The following is an 18,158-nucleotide window of genomic DNA, read 5'->3' as shown; positions in this document are numbered from 1 at the left end:
TAACCGAGATACTTACCCCGGATAAAACAAAATATAAAACAAGGAGCAATTAAGATATTCAACACTTTCCCCTTGAGCAAATTGTTAACAATCTTTCCGAATTACGAGAATGTTCCATCTGATGAAATCTCTGTCTGTCGTCTTGTCAGATGGTAGGGAATTTACATTTTTATTTGCTGACATTCTGCTAATAACGGAGACAAAATGGATTTTATTACGATATATACGACATCTTAGTTTGTTTATACCCTCAAGGCGTTTGAATTCATCTCGTTTTAAATCAAATAAAACGAAAAACGTGCTAAAAATTTATATTTACCATTCATACTTAAGGGGGTACTAGCAAACATTTAATTCAGTAAGCGATCGGCTACGCGAGGAGCCAGACGTATCTCCGAAAACATTTTTTTAAAAAGAATATACATTAAAAAAACTTTTTTTTTAACTCTTTACTCCTCAATTACTCTTTTCTTTTTAAAACCATATAATTACGAGTATGTCAAAGAAACGCTTATTTTTTCAAAACATAAACGGTGTTTTAAGTATTAAAAAAATCAATTGCGACAAATTTAACCTGGGTTTTGAGAAAATTATTACGTTTAATCAGCCCGTCATAATAAATGGTCGCAAAGTAATCTGTAACCTCATGAAATCTAAATCCTTGAGAATTAAATAAAAGCTCTCTTCCTTCTTTAAATTAATAATCACTTTATTTTTTCTTGAATGTTTTTTGCAGAAATTTCATGGCACATTTAAAAAAAAAAAACAAAAAACTAAAACATTGTTTATATTCACTTTTTTTCTGGTACATATCCATCTCTGAATACGACAAGGTTCTTGCCGAAACCGGTTGGAGAGAAGCGCCGAAAATAAAAGTGGTTGAAAACAAAGATTTTATTTTATTTCATAAAACTTACTTTATTATTTGAAAAAAAATTAACATATTTTGCAATAAGAAAAACATTAACATTTTTTTGAAGTCATGGTTATAGAATAAATTTTGCAATTTTTTTACTGTGAATATACCTCCGTTTATAGAACCTCCGTTTTATATTATTTGATTCTTCACTTTTCCTTCGTTATTTATTTTTCAAGTTATTAGTGAAATTTAATTTGTCAACACCTTTAAGGGTAGAAATAAAACCGTTAAGGGTTGATATTCCTTCGGCCCACGCTCGTTGAAATAAATAAATAAAAAATGAACACTAGTTTATTTCGAATTTTAGGTAAAAATACGTGCACTACATATTTTTATATTTGTTGCGGAAATATATAGATATGCGACATTTGTGAAGGAAAAAAGTATGCCTTTTCTCGAGAGACTAGTTGTGTCAGTCACGCGTGCATGTATGAATACAAAGCAAAAACGTATGGATGTTCAGACGTATATATGTATTATATAAATAGAAATAACGCATGAAAAGGAGATATTTCCACCCCATAAATATTGGGAAAACTTTGTTCTTGGATGTATCCATTGAATTTGTTTGAAAACAACTTCCACTCATGTGTTAACACACTTTTATTTGCATTTTCTTTAGAAAATAACATTTGTTTACTATAATCTCGTTGCATTTGTATAAAAGCTATTATTTTCACGTGTTCATAAAATAACATACTAAATTGTAACTGTAACTGCATATGAATTCGGGATAATTTAGCATGATCAAGTATTTCGAATACTTGAAAGCGGTCAGGCAAGAAGTCGGAATAATTGGCTGATATATATGAGGAGATGCATAAATATGGAAGAGGCGAATATTGCTTGCAAATACAGATTGGTGGCGTTCCATTATCTCTGCCTATGAAAAGCAACGTGATTGTCAGTTAGTTAGTTATTACAGTAAGTGTTTTATATTTGCGTTAACAATATTCTCGTATGTGTGTAGGTTAATGAATGTTACACGTGTATAAAGTGATCACTTAAAACACCCTATGACAGTATATAAACCCTGTAAATACCCTAACTTACATATTATTCTTCATCTATGTTGAGATGTCAATTACGCCTAAGTGGAAAACTCAGATATATGAACAATATTCTTACAACATTTTGAGTGTGTCTAAATACTTGTTCACAAAATCTGATTATCTCCAATTACATTAGTTATTTTCATATTAGTTTTTGACATCTCATCAAAGATGAAGAAGAATATGGAAGTCTGGGCATTTACGGGGCTGACGACCGTCATAGGCTGGTTTAAGTGATCCCTTTACACTCTTGTAACATTCACCAATTCTACCCATTATTGACAACCACACTACTCAAATACTTGGAAGTTCCATATATATGAACCAATTTAGAAACCTTGTTCTTGAATCACTAGAACTTCACTAGAGACATCTATTGGTGAGATGTAAAGAAGCTTTTTTATTAAGCAGAAACTCTTATATTAGTATGTGAGGTATTGGTTTAAGTGATCACTCAAACCAGCCTATTACGGTCGTCAGCCCCGTAAATGCCCAGATTTCCATATTCTTCTTCACCTTTGATAAGATATCAAAAAATAATATAACAATATTCTTCATTTATGTTAATATGTCAATGACTCCTAAGCGGATTAACCTAGATTTCTAAACAAAGAATGGGACACAATCAAAATATTGAGAATTTATTTTTTGATTTATTTAACCCTTTCGTGGGCGGTGGGAAGATGTATTCCCACCTTAGAAAATGGCACAAAAAAGTCATTTGGAAGCGGTGTTTTCACTTGGATTATACTAATGTCAACTGCTGACATATTCTGGAATCTTTTCCAATCAAATATTTTACAACTAACGATCAGTTTTCGACAGTACATCTTTCGGAGTGGACACAGTCGAGATTTTTTGTGTCAGATTGACGAAAATTCGGAGTTTTTTCCCAAAAAATCGTTTTACTCAGCGTTAAGTGCTTTCTAAGCCATATACTATTATATTTCAATCACGGTATGTATTCACGTTTACAGCGATTAATAAATATCTGAAAACACGCACGTCGTTCATTTATAATCAATTGTCAAATTGGTGGGAAATTCATATCCCATGGAACTATATGTGACCAAAATTATTAGTGTATATTTTTTTAAGCTATGTTTTTTTTTGTACTGTTTACGTTCATTATTATATTTAGATGGCTAAAAAATGGAATGGAAAAATGTGGCACTTATAGACGGTGCAGGGCTGCAGTACCAAAGCAATCGAAAAACGTACCAAATACTCGTATATTTGCAGCGGGTGCAAGGTGCCGCTTTGCGTGAACCCATGTTTCAAAAATTTCCATGGAAATATTAAAATATTCTGTCCTTTTTGTTTATTTAATGTTAACCTACTATAATTGTGTATTTTCTATATTACGCATAATTAATACGTAAAAAAAATATGATGATTTTCCCGTGGGATATATGCTTCCCACCACGATTATCTTTTTACCACGAGTATTTTTTAAATATTTTTTTTACATTTATATTATAAAATGGCTTGTTAATTATTACCCGTAAGTTATTTGAAGTAATTATGGGGAGTAAAATTTGCCCACCAAAGGGTTAGTGGTGATTTTTTCTTACGATACTAATTAAATTATTAAATGCTCGTTTATGAATTCCTACGTAAAATATGTAAGAATTATGAAACAATATGGAAGTGCTATAGGTTTAACACAAAACTTTATTTAACACTTTTAATTGCTTCGGCTAGAGAAAATCGACTTGTAAAAAGTAAAATATACGTAGCCACAGTTTTTCAGCCAAGTTTTTGGTTGCTTTGCAAAAATCGCTGCAATTCAAGCCCAGATTAATTAAAATGGTGGGACTGTAAAAATACGAATGTCCTAGTACGTAGAGTGGTAAGAGGGATGTTCAATATTGTTCCTTTCTGCGGAACATTGGGAGTATGTGGGTCACAGAGTTGTGAATATTGCAGTCTGGCAATATATTCAGGAGCATTTTTGCGAACATTGCACCTTGGAATTTGATTTCCTTTTTAATATGTTCACAGGTAGAATAACCGTTTATAAAACGTACAGTTTAAGTGAATTTGAGGCTTTTATTCGAAGTTATTTTAATCCCATAAATTTCAATTCAAATTTTAGTAAATGATAAACGTTAAAGTTAAATTCAAATCTATCCTTTTTTAATATGATTGATCATCCGTAATTTCTGTTACAGGTATATTTATAAAAATAAACTTTATTGGTTTTCTACTGTGCGAAATTTAAAAAAACAAAATAAAAATTTAAAACATATTTTTTTATATTTCTAACCAACCAACCATCACGCCACTTCCTTGCAGAGGTAGGCAGAGAGAATAGAACGCCATACCACTCTGTCTTTGCAAATATTATTCGCCTCTTTTACATTCATGCATCTCCTAATTCATACCTGCCTCTTATTCCGACTATTGACTCGGCAGCTTTCAAGTATTTGACATACCTGATAATGCCAATATTTCCTTTACAACATTTCGAGTGTGTCCAAATACTTGTTCACAAAATCTGGATTATCTCCAATTACAGGAGTTATTTTCATATTATTTTTTGATATCTCATCAAAGATGAAGAAGAATATGGAAGTCTAAAAAAAGCTTCTTTACATCTCACCAATAGATGTCTCTAGTGAAGTTCTAGTGATTCATGAACAAGGTTTCTAAATTGGTTCATATATATAGAACTTTCAAGAATTTGAGTAGTGTGGTTGTCAATAATGGGTAGAATTGGTGAATGTTACACGTGTGTAAAGTGATCACTTAAAACAGCCTATGACGGTCGTAAGCCCCGTAAATGCCCAGACTTCCATATTCTTCTTCATCTTTGATGAGATACCAATATTTCCTCGTTATTCCTTTACTTCTTTTTTCAACTTTGCCCCATAAATTTGTTTCACCTTTTTTTCTTCACTAATTTGCTCCACATGTCCACATTTTCTACTCTGTTTTATCAAAAATATCTAGGTTTTGTTTTGAAAACCTTTTATTATATATTTCAATTAAATTTATCGAGCACGAATAATAGTATTTAATTTAATTTCCATTATATTTTCAATGATTAAAAGGTATAAGAAGTACATTATATTGAAATTTTAATTAAAAACGCTTAGTTCACGTTTTTCAATTAAATTAATATTTTGTCTTTATTACGCTTTTACCTTCCATGTTATTTACAGCCAACAGAAAACCTTTGAATAACCTCCGCTCAAAAAAGCTGTTTTTTTTTGGGTTGCTTTGACGGTCAGCTTTACCGTCAATTTCGAAAGTAATTTTCTCCTCGTGTCTAGTAAGAGTAGTGTATTTATAAATAGAAAATTTTGTCCTTTATGATGTTGACTAAAAATAATATATCAGCATGGCGATATTTTACATTACAACCCTTAAAATACCACATCAATATCCATCTAAATATTTAGAAAAGTTGATTAACATAACTTATGTTTATTCTGATCAATCCATTCTATATTTTTCTCTGCTGAGAAGAAATTAAATATACTGGAAAAAGGTAACTTCTCAAAACGGGTGAATAAAATCCGATTTTTTGTGCATTTTAAGTTATTTGTGAAAGTTAATATCGTATTGCTCAAATTCAATAAATACTTGTAAAAAAGTAGAATTTACAGTGCCAACATCTAACAAATCTTATGATTAAAAACTCATGGTACTGTCTGAGTGGTCGCATTTCAACTGCATTCAGTGTATTTTCATCCTTCTTAAGACAAATCTATGTTTTACATTATGTATAATGGTTGATACCATTAATTCGTAGTAATAAATGTGTAAAAATATTATAATAAATAAGGTTTTATTTATGTTTCGGAAATAAAAAAAATATTAATTTTCTCATCATTGGGGATTTTTTTTTAATTCTATAGTATTACATTCCCTATAAGAAGTATATCTTATGGGTATATGTTATTTTTTTCGGTTACACGACTGGGATAATATTCGTTACCTTTTATCAGTTTATATTTGTATCCATCCTTGATGTAAAATTGTCCAATATGTAAGTAGCTAGAAATCAATATGCAACAATTTGTGCACTAATTGACATGATTAGCTTTAAATTATCGAATTTGAAAACCTTATTGTGGAACGATTTATTTTAAAGAAGTCGTTATTGAGTTGTTTTTTATTAGAACGCACATTTCTAGTACCCTGTAACATATAACCTAATGTAATATTGACATAACAATTTGGTTCCAACCATTTCATTCCTAAGTGCCCTTCTATACGACAAATTCTTCCCTTCGTTCCATTCATTTTCATTCATTCCATTTTCACTCGCTGCCCTTTTGCAAACCTTCGATATTCACATATCTATCATATCTTGTTAATATTGTCCTCGGGACCTCGTGTGTCTTTTCAATACGGGAACGTGTTTTGTCCAACTGCAGTCAAATATCCTTCCAATACGGCCTGGTCATTTCTATTTCAACGAAATGATCCTTTTGATGAAGTCATCGTCTTCTGTTTGACTGTGAATTCAATTCGATATTATACTGTTATATTATATTCGATAATACTTCAAAGGTAACTCAATTATCAAGAATTGTGGGATGCTATATTTTGTGACAAATATTCTGAAGTAATAGTAATAATATTTTATACCATTTCACGTATATGCACATTTGAAAGCTTCATAAAAAGCTTTTTCTTGCATTGTTTATTTACATTTATTTTTTTTTCAATTATGTCCTTTGATTGTAGATAATCAAATAGAAAAATCCATTTTATTTTCTTAATTTCAAGATGATCTCTTCTCTCCTATTTTTAAATCTGTATTAGGAAATAATTTTATGAATTATTATATTTATTCATGCGTTACTGTGGTTCAGTTTGGTTAAATGAAAATGAAAATAGTAGACACACATTTTAATATGAATAAGATCACAATGCTCAGGATCATAAAATATTAAATATCTTTGAAATATCAATGCGATGGAAAACATTAAAAAAACTAAATGAAAAGTTATCAAAAAGAACACTCTCCGCTTGAGCGATGTGTAGTATTGATTGTGTTGCTGTAATATTGAACATTACGGTCAAACAAGGTGTCATTAAAAAAAAAATGTTGTGCTATCACATTCTAAGTTTGCAACCTTGCTTAGATACTTCAAAGCAATGGGTGAATTACTCAAGGAGACATAATATTTTAAATTATGTTTATGTGTATGTGTGTATATTTATTTTTAAAAAGACTTTTTTTAAATAACGTTAAAAAATATAAAAATATGTACACATTACCAAATACGCTAAAAATACATTTTACTTTAGCAAAAAAAAAAATTCTTCATCTTTATATGAAATCTTATCCCGTTTATATTACCTACTCAACTGTTTTTTAACCGTCAAATGATATTAGTAAATACTAAAATAAAACTTTATATAAATGGTGCTAAGACTGTCTACAATGATATTCGTTATCATTTTACAAAGATAATTGGTGTAGTTTAAGGTAATTCCTTTTCCGTTTCGGTGAAATTATTATTTGACCACTCCTATTCATAGCCAGCCGAAATCAAGGAAGCTTAAAATTAATGGTAGTTTTCAGTCAGTTTCAAGGTATTTGAGTCGAGTTTTCGTACAATAATAACTCCCTTTACCTTATGATTATAAATGTCACCACTTTTTTGATAAATGGCTACCACTATTTCGATCAGGATTGTTTTTAATGAATTATAAGCCAAAATAACTCTTATTAATCCGAACAAATCCGCAACGCGCCTAAATCAACCAATTAGATTCTATATTTTAACGTAGATATTCATTTTAAAAATATGTATAGTTTGCATGTATTTTTTTAAACAGATTGAATCACCAAAGTGAATTTTTTTATTGCATAATAAAAATCAAGAAATTTTCATAACATGGCTATAATCACATTATTGTTGTTCTTCTAACCCCTTATATGTACCTAATGGTGCATAAGACACTACATCATATCAACGCAGTGTTGTCGTCATCGTTAATTGAAAGAATACAAAGTGACCAGCCTTGCAATTCAAGTACCAGTCCAGGGTGACATTCAATAAAAATGAAAGTGAAAACCACCCATATTTATTTCGACCCCCCTGGAAATTGAACCTGAGGCCTCCAGCACGGTAGCCAGATGCGTTAATCATTATATTACGGAGGTGGAAACATAAGCAATCAAAACTAATAGAGTTTAATTAGGGCGATGGCAAATTAATATATTTTCAAAGCAAGATTCTAATTGAAAGGTATACATATAATAAAATATAATTTAAAAAATATATACTTTAGAGTTTTTTCAAAAAAATACATTTTTTTAACGCCACCAATGTGAAAAAGTACGAGGGGAGTATCTTTATATAAAGCAAAGCACTCGTTAAAAGCAGCGACGTCGTTGAATCGTTTACCCCCAAGTGCCGCTTTCATCGATTCAAACATGTGATAATCACAATAGGATGAGTCTGAGCTGTAGAGTGAGTCTTCCAGTGGTGCCCAATGATTTTCTTCAATATTAAGCTGACTGTATGAGCATTTCCATAACGGAGAATTGAATTTTTGAGTTTTCGTCATTAATTCTCCCTGAATTTTCAGCACATTTAATAATGACCTGGGTTATTCAGCTTGTGTAACCTCAAACCCGATTTCCGGAACTTTTAAACGGCCACCCTTAAGAGAGTGGCGAACAACCCTTACTTTTTTTTTAGTTTTACCTCATTGGTCTGAAGGCATCAGTCTAGTGATTTTCATTTTAATTAGATTTTTGTCCATCCGAGAAAAAATCATGATATTTGTATAACTCAGTTTTCTATTTTTATAGTATGTATATCTTAAATTGTCGAACGATTTTGATCGATAAAAAGCTTCAAAAATAAAACCACCATTAAGGAGAGCTTTTATCAAAATGTTTTAAAAATGATACTTTTCTTTTTTGTTTATAAAGCCCAAAAACTTTTTTTTCAATAAATTAACAAATCAAAAGAATGAAAAAAAGCATTTTATAATTAAGTATATAAAATAAAATAATACCTATTAGGTATTTGAGACTTTTATAATATTTGACCAGTAACCAGGTTTCGTCGTTATCGACTTGTGATAAAATGCAATTCCACCTAGAGGTGTTAGTACAATACACCAATTGAAGAAAAAGTTGATGTAGAAAACCAATATAAACTTCGCATTTTATAAACTGTTTTAATAAATTAATTTCATACCACCGTCCATATTTGGTTTACCCTTTGTTTTATTATATTTTATTATTCCAATAAACACATATAGTTTTAGGCAAAAGATTATTTTTCTGTATTAAGTGCTTGTATTTTTTAAGGGTGCAATAAATTTATACGAAAAAGATTTATACAAATATTTATATAATTTACGTTCTACTTAATAAGGTATTATATTGCGTGACCTGTTTGGTATACGGTTTGGAAAAACGTAATGATCTTCGAATCGTTAACGATAATTTATTATCAAAACAAGAGAGATATGAATTTGGCCGATTAATTTTCCTATTATTCACACCACATTTATTCTACTTCAATCTTGATACTAAAATTCGGTATATTTGTTTATACGAAATTATTGAAAAATATAAGGTACTTACCTCTCAAATAGATCGTTATTTCTTAAGCTCCAATCTGAAAGAATAAAAAAGTATTCATAAGTTTATGAATTAAACAAAATGTATTTAATGAATTCATGGGAAAAGCTTAATTTCGATTTCGTCTCTATTAAAAGCAATGTTTTGATTAAAAATAACTTAATGCAATTTTAGCACGATCTCATGACAACTAAAGTTCTGAAATTTTAACATCATCTCATGCTATTTATTATCATCAATTAAATAAAATGGTGTAAGCTGAAAATTGAGGTTTAAGTAAAAAACTTCAGTTTTTTGTATAAAAATAAAAGAAAATAATTAATAATTGAGGATTAATACAAAAACGATACGTAAGAACGAAAAAAGTTTAATTCTATCTACATACAACATATATAATAAATTCATTAAAATATCAAAGGCTTACGTAAAAGCTAATGATATGTTAAGCATTGAAAGGTAGTGTTTAAGGAAAATACATTTAGGAATTTACATGGGCTTAAGCTTTTTACTTCCTACGCCAAAACGTCAAAAAGCAGCGTCAGGCAAATGAAATAAAATTGTGTTTCGCACGTATTCTTAGCAGGCATATAAAATCGATATGACATTACTTCACCCGTCTTTTAGACACACCTCGCATACAAAGGATAATTCAGTTCCAACATAGTTTCTCTTGTGGAAGTGCCTTCAGTGTGAATAAAGCCTTGTTTTCCAATCCGAGCTTCACTTTATACGTCAAAAATCCTTTGTTCTATGTTGTCAATGAGAATTTTTCTAGTCCAGCGGCTCGCTGTTTTGGGGTTGGTTGATTTAATGCCCAATGAACAGATCTAGAGAGTATGTTTATGTAGATAACGGTCAAATGGATGGACATGCATACATATATAACATATGTATATGTATGTATACACGAATATACAACGAACGTGCTAGCTTTAAGCTCCTGAAAGCTTTTTCCACCCCCTAATTTTTATTGTATAGTTGCCCAAAATCCCTCACCCTTGCTGAATTTATTTTAAATGTAATAAAGTATTTTTTGAAATAGGAAAAGCAAAATAAAATTCACAGCAAATTACTATTCAAGGGTCGAATATTAGGTTAAAATTTTATGATTTTATTTAGAATTACTTGATTATCGTAATATTAAATTTTACATTGTTAATACAACTATTTCCATAATCAATCATGACACGTATTAATGCGCATTTAACATCACTATCAAACAACTTTACATTGAAACACATTTCACAGGAGATTCTTAGAAAAAGTTATACATATATATCTCAAGTTAAATTTAAATTGAAAACGGATAGATATAACCACATGTAACTGTAACTACCTATTAAGTCAATAAATGAAACAACTTCCTTAATTTAAACGAATAATTTTGTTTAGGATATAAAATCATATTATTTTACGTATTATAAGTAAGTGACTGTTAATTATCCACATAATTTTTACGTTTGGAGCTTTGTTAAAAGTTTTATTTTGCGATTATTCCTTATAAATATTGTTTACCGAATGAAAACTTCCGTAACTTAAAACTTACTTTGTTTTCTTAAGAACTTTCGTAAAACTTTTTTAAAATAAGTATTCCGTTTTCGGCGATGGTCATTTGCATTAATTTTAAATTTAAATGTTAAGCTAAGCCTACGAGTTAACGACGCGACGGTCGGCTCCGGGAATAAAGCAAGAAGAATATAATCGAAAACTCAATGATTTATTACATCACAACCCTTTCGGTGAATGTATTATCATGATGACATTATAATACTTATTCAACGAATCACAAGTAAACCAAATATTTGTTCGAGTCTGTGGAATTAACTGCTTCCATTAGGGAAGTTTGGTTAAATGTCGACTGTCATTTAATTTGTTTTAATCGAATTTATATAAGAAATCTTATTTACTTTGTTATTACATTTCACTTCAGTCTTGTTGTTTTTGTCTGCTTGTTCTTGTTTTAAGAGACAATGGAAATAATTTACCCAGTACATAAATAAAACATTGACAGCAAACTCATCGAGGAGAAGCACCTCGGATTTTGTACTAAATTCATTAAGAACGGGATTCGATTTCAACTCCTTCATTAATTAAAATTTGTCGGCGTTGACGATTCCTGTTGATTATTTTGGGTAACTGTGTTAACTGAATTCGCTCTCGGGACTTGATATTAATGACTCGATCAATACTCCTCAACCGATAAAAGAACCTTTTGTTGGTCTAAACCAAATACCCATTGGTTTTACTTTCCGTAAGTAATTAATTTAGTTTCGTGAAATAGATCGTATTACGTCCATAAGGCTTTCAAAATTGGTAAATAAAATTACATGATCCCTTTCCCTAGCAGCTTTAAAAATAATGTAAACGATTAAAAGCTCACCTTCTGTTATTTTATCCCATTAATCTATTATAGAAACTAAAGCATCCAAGGCTAACGTTCTGGCATTTGGCTGACTTAAGTGATCACTTAAAGCACTTTTGTAACGTTCACGTTTCGCATTTAAACGGTAGATGTTTTATCTCAAGTTAAGATAGCCATCTTTAAAATTTTATATAATCATCCGTAAAGTGAAGATTCTAATGTTTGATGAAATATATCATTAAAAAAATATTTACCTTTCTTTACCTGCTTTTGAAATAATAAAAACATGTTAATATCATCCTGTTTACTGGAAAATAATTATAGAATAACAATAAATCTGCGAACATTACAGCAGCTCTAATTTGACTGTGTGTGTCCCGCTTGTCATCCAGGAATCATAGGAATGAATTCCAGAGAGTTTTTTGTAATATTGTAAGAAAATTGAAAGAGGAGCTATTAAAATTTTCATATCACAGTCATGCAAAAATAATGAAACAGTAAAAAATAATAATTCTACTTTTATGTCTGTAATACTCGTGAGAAAGCATTTCCGTATTTCAAGCGAAATGGAATGCTTCCATTTCCTTCCTCGCGAAAGCTCTAAACTGAAAAATAAAGATATTCTCACTTTTTTTCGAGAGGTCGCACTTTTGTGACAAGTATTACCGCGTTCAACATAATTACATTAATGTGCTACTAGGGCTAATGTTATGATTATTTTGTCTTCGATAACATCTCGCGTGGGAAATTACAGCGAGTACGTTCGTATTACTGGACACCTGTCCTCAGAGCTCTAATGTAAAATTTGCGTTTGAATATTATGTCAAATCACTGTCACTAAAAGGACTTCCTATTTCATTTTTTTATCTGACACGTTGTCATTTACATCAGTAAATTAGTCACACGATATTAAAATTAAAGTTAACAATTTCTTTAAGTTTTTTGCTTAAAACGTGAATCATAAAAATCAAATGCGGGTTTTTAAAACTATTGGCATTTTATTTAACATTGTTTAATTTTTTGTTTTGCCTTGTAAGAATATTATCGAAACGATAATCGTGAGAAACCATGATGACTGAAGGTCCTTACATATATTAATTGGTTTAAAATATGATTAAATAAGTTTTAATTGAACCTCCTTCAGTTACCACAAATATATATTTTCTTCTACAACGCCCTGACAAAGCAAAACCTATAGACGTCAAAAAAAAATATTGGTAAAAATAATAATCATTCAAGTGTCTTAAGAGATATGTTTCTACCATATATCAAATTGAATATTTTTTTAAGGCAATGATGTTTTTTTTTCAAAATTTTTTTTAAAAAATCAAAATGTAATGACAGAAATAAAAATCTATTCATATATGGTTAATTTGCATTCATTGCAGTTCTTAAATTAAAAATACACAAAATATAATTTAATAATCTTTAATTGCCTCGAAATTTCAAAAAGTTTTTGTAAATGTATAAAAACATGTTTTACCAAAAAACTAATTTTGGCCACGATACCATTGCCATCTGTTGAATATAACACAAGCACATTCTGAAATATACATAGCTCATGGCAGACAACGTGCTTCTTAACAGCTGCCGATTTTTAGCAATTTCAATGTTTTCGATTGCACTGTTGTTTCAAACATTTGTAATATTTTCATTTGTGAAGCAATGTTGGTAAATTCAACACAACAAAAACAACCCGTGGACGGGTATAATTATTTGTAAAATAATTATTTTTACTAATTGTTATTACTTTTTTACTTACTCCACTTTCGTACTAATTTCGTGAATCAATCATAAGTGTAAGTCGTGACCGCCTCAATTAAGTTTCTTTACTAATATATTACGGAGCCATACAAAACAAAATTCATCTCAACCGACAAAAAGTAAAAGTGAAATGAAGTATGTAAGTGAACAAACATACATAGGCACTGTTATACACATGTTTTTCCCAACAAATTTTCTCGTTCACAGAAAACTTTTTACCTTCATCAAAATGTTGTCCCCAAATCTGAATCAATCCACTTAGTTGGGAAAGTCCCTTGACATGGCTTGAGTGATAGCAACGGGAGGTAAAAACTATTTGATCACCATAAACCCCACTGGTTCTGACACCGCTAGTAATAACGCCGGCCATTCGAGGTGATAAGATGAGAGGGGAAGACATAGAGGAGAAAACCCGAGAGAAGAAAGGCGAGAAATAAGAGAGACATTTAGAAAATTTTATGGTTCTTATAATTTGGAGATAAATTGGTTTATATTAGAAATTAAAATAAATGTCAAGAACAAAGTCTTCCAATTTCAATAAAAATTCTCAATCGACCTCGTTAAAGCGAAAAGCTTTCACTGTTACATTTTTTTGTTTTTTAAATTTTTTATTTTTTTATTTTCCAATTTAATATCTTTGTCATTTAAACATATTCAGTATCCACAATTCTTAATTGATTGATGAATTACAATCCTAATCGGTGATTTTGATGAAAGATGAGGTGATAAGTCGTGCGTTTTAGAGGTAAGTCCATTATACCATTTTAAATAATTTTGGCGTATAAAAGCATTAAAAAAAGTTTGGATCGACTCAATGAATGATTTTTTTCTTCTTCTTTTAATCTTTATCTGCACCCAATGGTGCATAGGGCACTGCATCGTAATGATACAGTGTTATTTTAATAATTACTTACTACGGAGCTTCGGGTACCAGCCCAGGTAGTATCAAATAAATATAATAGAGAAAAATTACTAATAATTTTTTTTCACTCCCCCCAGGAAGCAAACCTGGTGCCTCTAGCAAGATAGCTTAACGTTTTTACCATTACACTACCTATGACTGGTGAAATTTTACATTTGTACACCATTGTAATGTATAAAACATTTGTTAAGGAAGAAGTAACGGGATAATCGAAAATTATTTTTTAATGAATAACAGTATAGGATTTTTTATATTTTATGTAAAATAAATTACGGAATTATATTTCGAATTAATTCATATTTTCTTTTATCAAATGTTACAAAGTGTAAAAATATATCTTTGGTTTAACCCTTAAAAGATAGAATAAATAAAAATGACATTTGTATATTTACTATTTCTCGAATAATCTAATACAAGAAAATAAAATTGACAGTCAATCAATAGGTAGGTACATTAAAACGAATGATATTTTATTTTTATGAATATCAAAGCATTGTTCAATATTAGATATTGAAGGCTTCGCATCAATATCTGAACAATCAATCTAATTATTATTTTCGTATTATTAAATTTCCCTTTGAAATGGTATTATCGAATACCTTATCTCCAGGAATCTTCAATTTCATTTCCATAAAATGGCTTTTCTTTACAATATTTTAATGATGATTCCGTTGAAATTCTATAATAGATAACAGTTTTCAAATCCTTTTGATATTTTTTTTTTATTTCTCCAAAAAAATTATGAAAATAAATATGGACCATAATAATTTCTAAAGATGTATTAAGACATGTGATTGATAACTTCATCACCATTTTACTATATGTTAACACTCAAACATGTTTAACGATGCTAAAATGTTTATTTTTTTATATTGGTATTTACCACGTAAAATTAAAAATTAAAATTCATAAATATTAACACAAAATGACTGCCAATTCATTTAATGTTTTTTTTTAAGTTATCCAACATTACGAATTCTTCCCTTTGAAATTCGCATATACGTATAAGGGATTTCTGTATCGTACAGTGTGAAAAAAGATTTTATACAAGGGTTGAGTGGAGAGTGAAATATAGTGATAAAATTAGGATAAGGGTAGTTTGTACAAACTGCTTGAGAAAGGAAAATATCCTATCTGTGTTGTACAATTCACGCAGAAATTTATATTGTCAAAGAAATATTTTGACACCCTTTTGTGTGCCTACAATCCACACACCGATACGCATAATATTTTCTCCTGTTAAAAGGTTTACGAATAAATTTACGATGAATCCAAAAAAAGTTAAGAATCAGGTATTTACCGAGGAAAAATACTTTATAATTTACCTTAAATATATAAACGTCACCAGTTATTTATCGAATTGAATTATATTTCACGTTTTCAAATTGATCACGTAAATAAGTTACTCACAACATTTAGAGTGTGTCCAAACACTTATTCACAAATCTGAGGTTTCTACGCTTATGGTAGGGGTGATTTTAACAAAAACGTAAAAATAGCTCCTTTTTTTTAAAAATAACTCCCTATTAGAGAAAATCTAGATTTGTGAGCAAGCATTTGAACACACTCAAAATATTGTGACCTATCAAATAATAAACTATGCCAAAAAACATCTAAAATGGATGCTTTGCCGCTTACTCCTTTTTTTAAATATAGCTTTAGTTTGTATAATATAATCTCTACTCACGATAAATGAAAAGCAGTTTTAAATGTACCATCCCAAAATCTCATGCGAGACGTAAAGAGATTTTGGAAACAACCGCCGTATCTTAAGCACTGCGATGTAAAACAAGGGGTAATCTGCAGAATTACTAGAGATCAAGAGCTTCGTTCTCCCAGAGCTTTTAAGGCCCTGGCGGGAAGGCAACAGGACTATTGAGCACACACAGAAGGACTTAATCAATTTTTACATTTGCTTTCTGGGTTTATGAATTTCTCCGGATTAAAACGAGTCAGTGATGCCACGTCTAGTCAAATTATTTTTTATAACCAAATGCTCAAAATATCTCAATGTTTTTTTTTATTTATATTTTATCATATATTTTTTTACAATACTGTAATTATTTTTTTTAAAAACTAAATTAAATTCAATTTAAATTCAGTTTTAACATTAAAAACATAAAAATAATGTCATACTATTTTTTTAGTACAAAGTTTTAACCATGAACATAAAATATAGGTAAAAAATAATTAATCGTAATGAAAACTTACTTAAAGTTTTGGAGTCTAGTCTGATGGTGTCGATAACGACAAAACCTGGTCACTTTTCATATAAAATAAATGTGGAAAAAATATGAAGTTTTGATTTTTTTAAATAAATTAAATAAGCTTTTCCGTTAATATACAATATCGAATGGTAGAGATTTTTATTTTGTAATTTTTTTATTATCTGTTACTACAATTTATTCCCAAATGTACTTTATTTTGTAAATTTGTACGTTAGGTCAAATCAGACATCATCAAGAAAGATAACTTGATACATGGTATCACCCATAAACCATTACATCAATACCTAAGTGCGTATTCATGTAAAATATTAAACAGAAAAACAACCGCTTTCTTCTGCCTTTCCTGAGATAAAGATTTATAAAGCAGCATTATTTACTGAATAAATCAATGTACCATCCAAACCCTCGTAAATCATGTCGTCGAACCAGTAAACTTTGATGTTTACACGAAATTTTTAATGTTTTCACAACTTTTGGCTCCGTCCAACTACAAACGTCTTCCAAAGAGTATTCACCGCCCTGAGGAAACTAAATAAAAAGTTTCAAACTTCGGGGAATGTAAAAATACCCTACGTCTTTAGAATCAATAGTTAAATATGTACGGGCTGAAATGGCTACATTTTTTTTGTCACTCAGAGGAACTTAGAATTGGGTAAGTGTACAATAGTTAAACATTGATATAATTTTGTAAATTCCAAATTTTAGAGTAATATAGAAAAAAAACAAACTTCATTATCAACTGATTTGGCATTAGCGTTGTGGAATAACGTGATTTTAATAAAAATATAAAACACTTCTAAAATACTATTTTGAGTTTATTAATATACACACAATGCGTTTCGAGAACAACGTATGTGAACATATTACATTTCGTATATTAAAAGCATTGATAACTTCGTGGAATGGTAATAAAACACTCTCCTTATCATCCATGACTTCACTTTCACACTGTGTAATATCACTTTAATAAAAGTGGTGTTACACAAAGTGAACAATTGATTATAAGAAGAGTGTTTTACATTACATTTCCTTTCACTTTTCACTCAAAATATTTTGACTGAGTTCAAAGTCCACAAATCTGGGTTTGTCCACTGTGGAGTTATTAATAGTGACTTAACACAGGTGAAAAAGAATATGGAAGTCTTGGTTTTTAAAGGGCTTACGATCTATCATAAGCTGGATTAAAGGATCACTTTATACACGAATAACATTCACCATTCTACCCATGCTTGACTACCACAATAGTCAAATTTTAGAAGATGTTTATATCCTTCGATTACCACCTTCTTTCATATGGAAGTTTTTTTACTCCATTTATGTGTAAGTTGAGTAGGTTTTCTTATC

General features: G+C 29.8%; 1 protein-coding gene across 1 annotated transcript in view; it reads right to left on the bottom strand.

Annotated features, from left to right (window-relative positions):
* The window catches only part of LOC148304326 (connectin-like), a 188,303-nt gene that overhangs the window by 97,862 nt on the left and 72,283 nt on the right, over nt 1-18,158 (bottom strand). The window contains exon 3 of the mRNA XM_088268498.1: nt 9,542-9,575. The gene's annotated coding sequence lies outside the window, so the exon portion shown is untranslated. The remainder of the gene's footprint in view (nt 1-9,541; nt 9,576-18,158) is intronic.

The sequence above is a fragment of the Brachycentrus maculatus genome, unplaced genomic scaffold (assembly GCF_059751285.1).
Source record: "Brachycentrus maculatus isolate JH-2025_06_01 unplaced genomic scaffold, ASM5975128v1 h1tg000325l, whole genome shotgun sequence".
NCBI lineage: Eukaryota > Metazoa > Arthropoda > Insecta > Trichoptera > Brachycentridae > Brachycentrus > Brachycentrus maculatus.
Note: the sequence above shows the minus strand (reverse complement) of the source record. Positions and strands in the feature narration are given on the sequence as shown.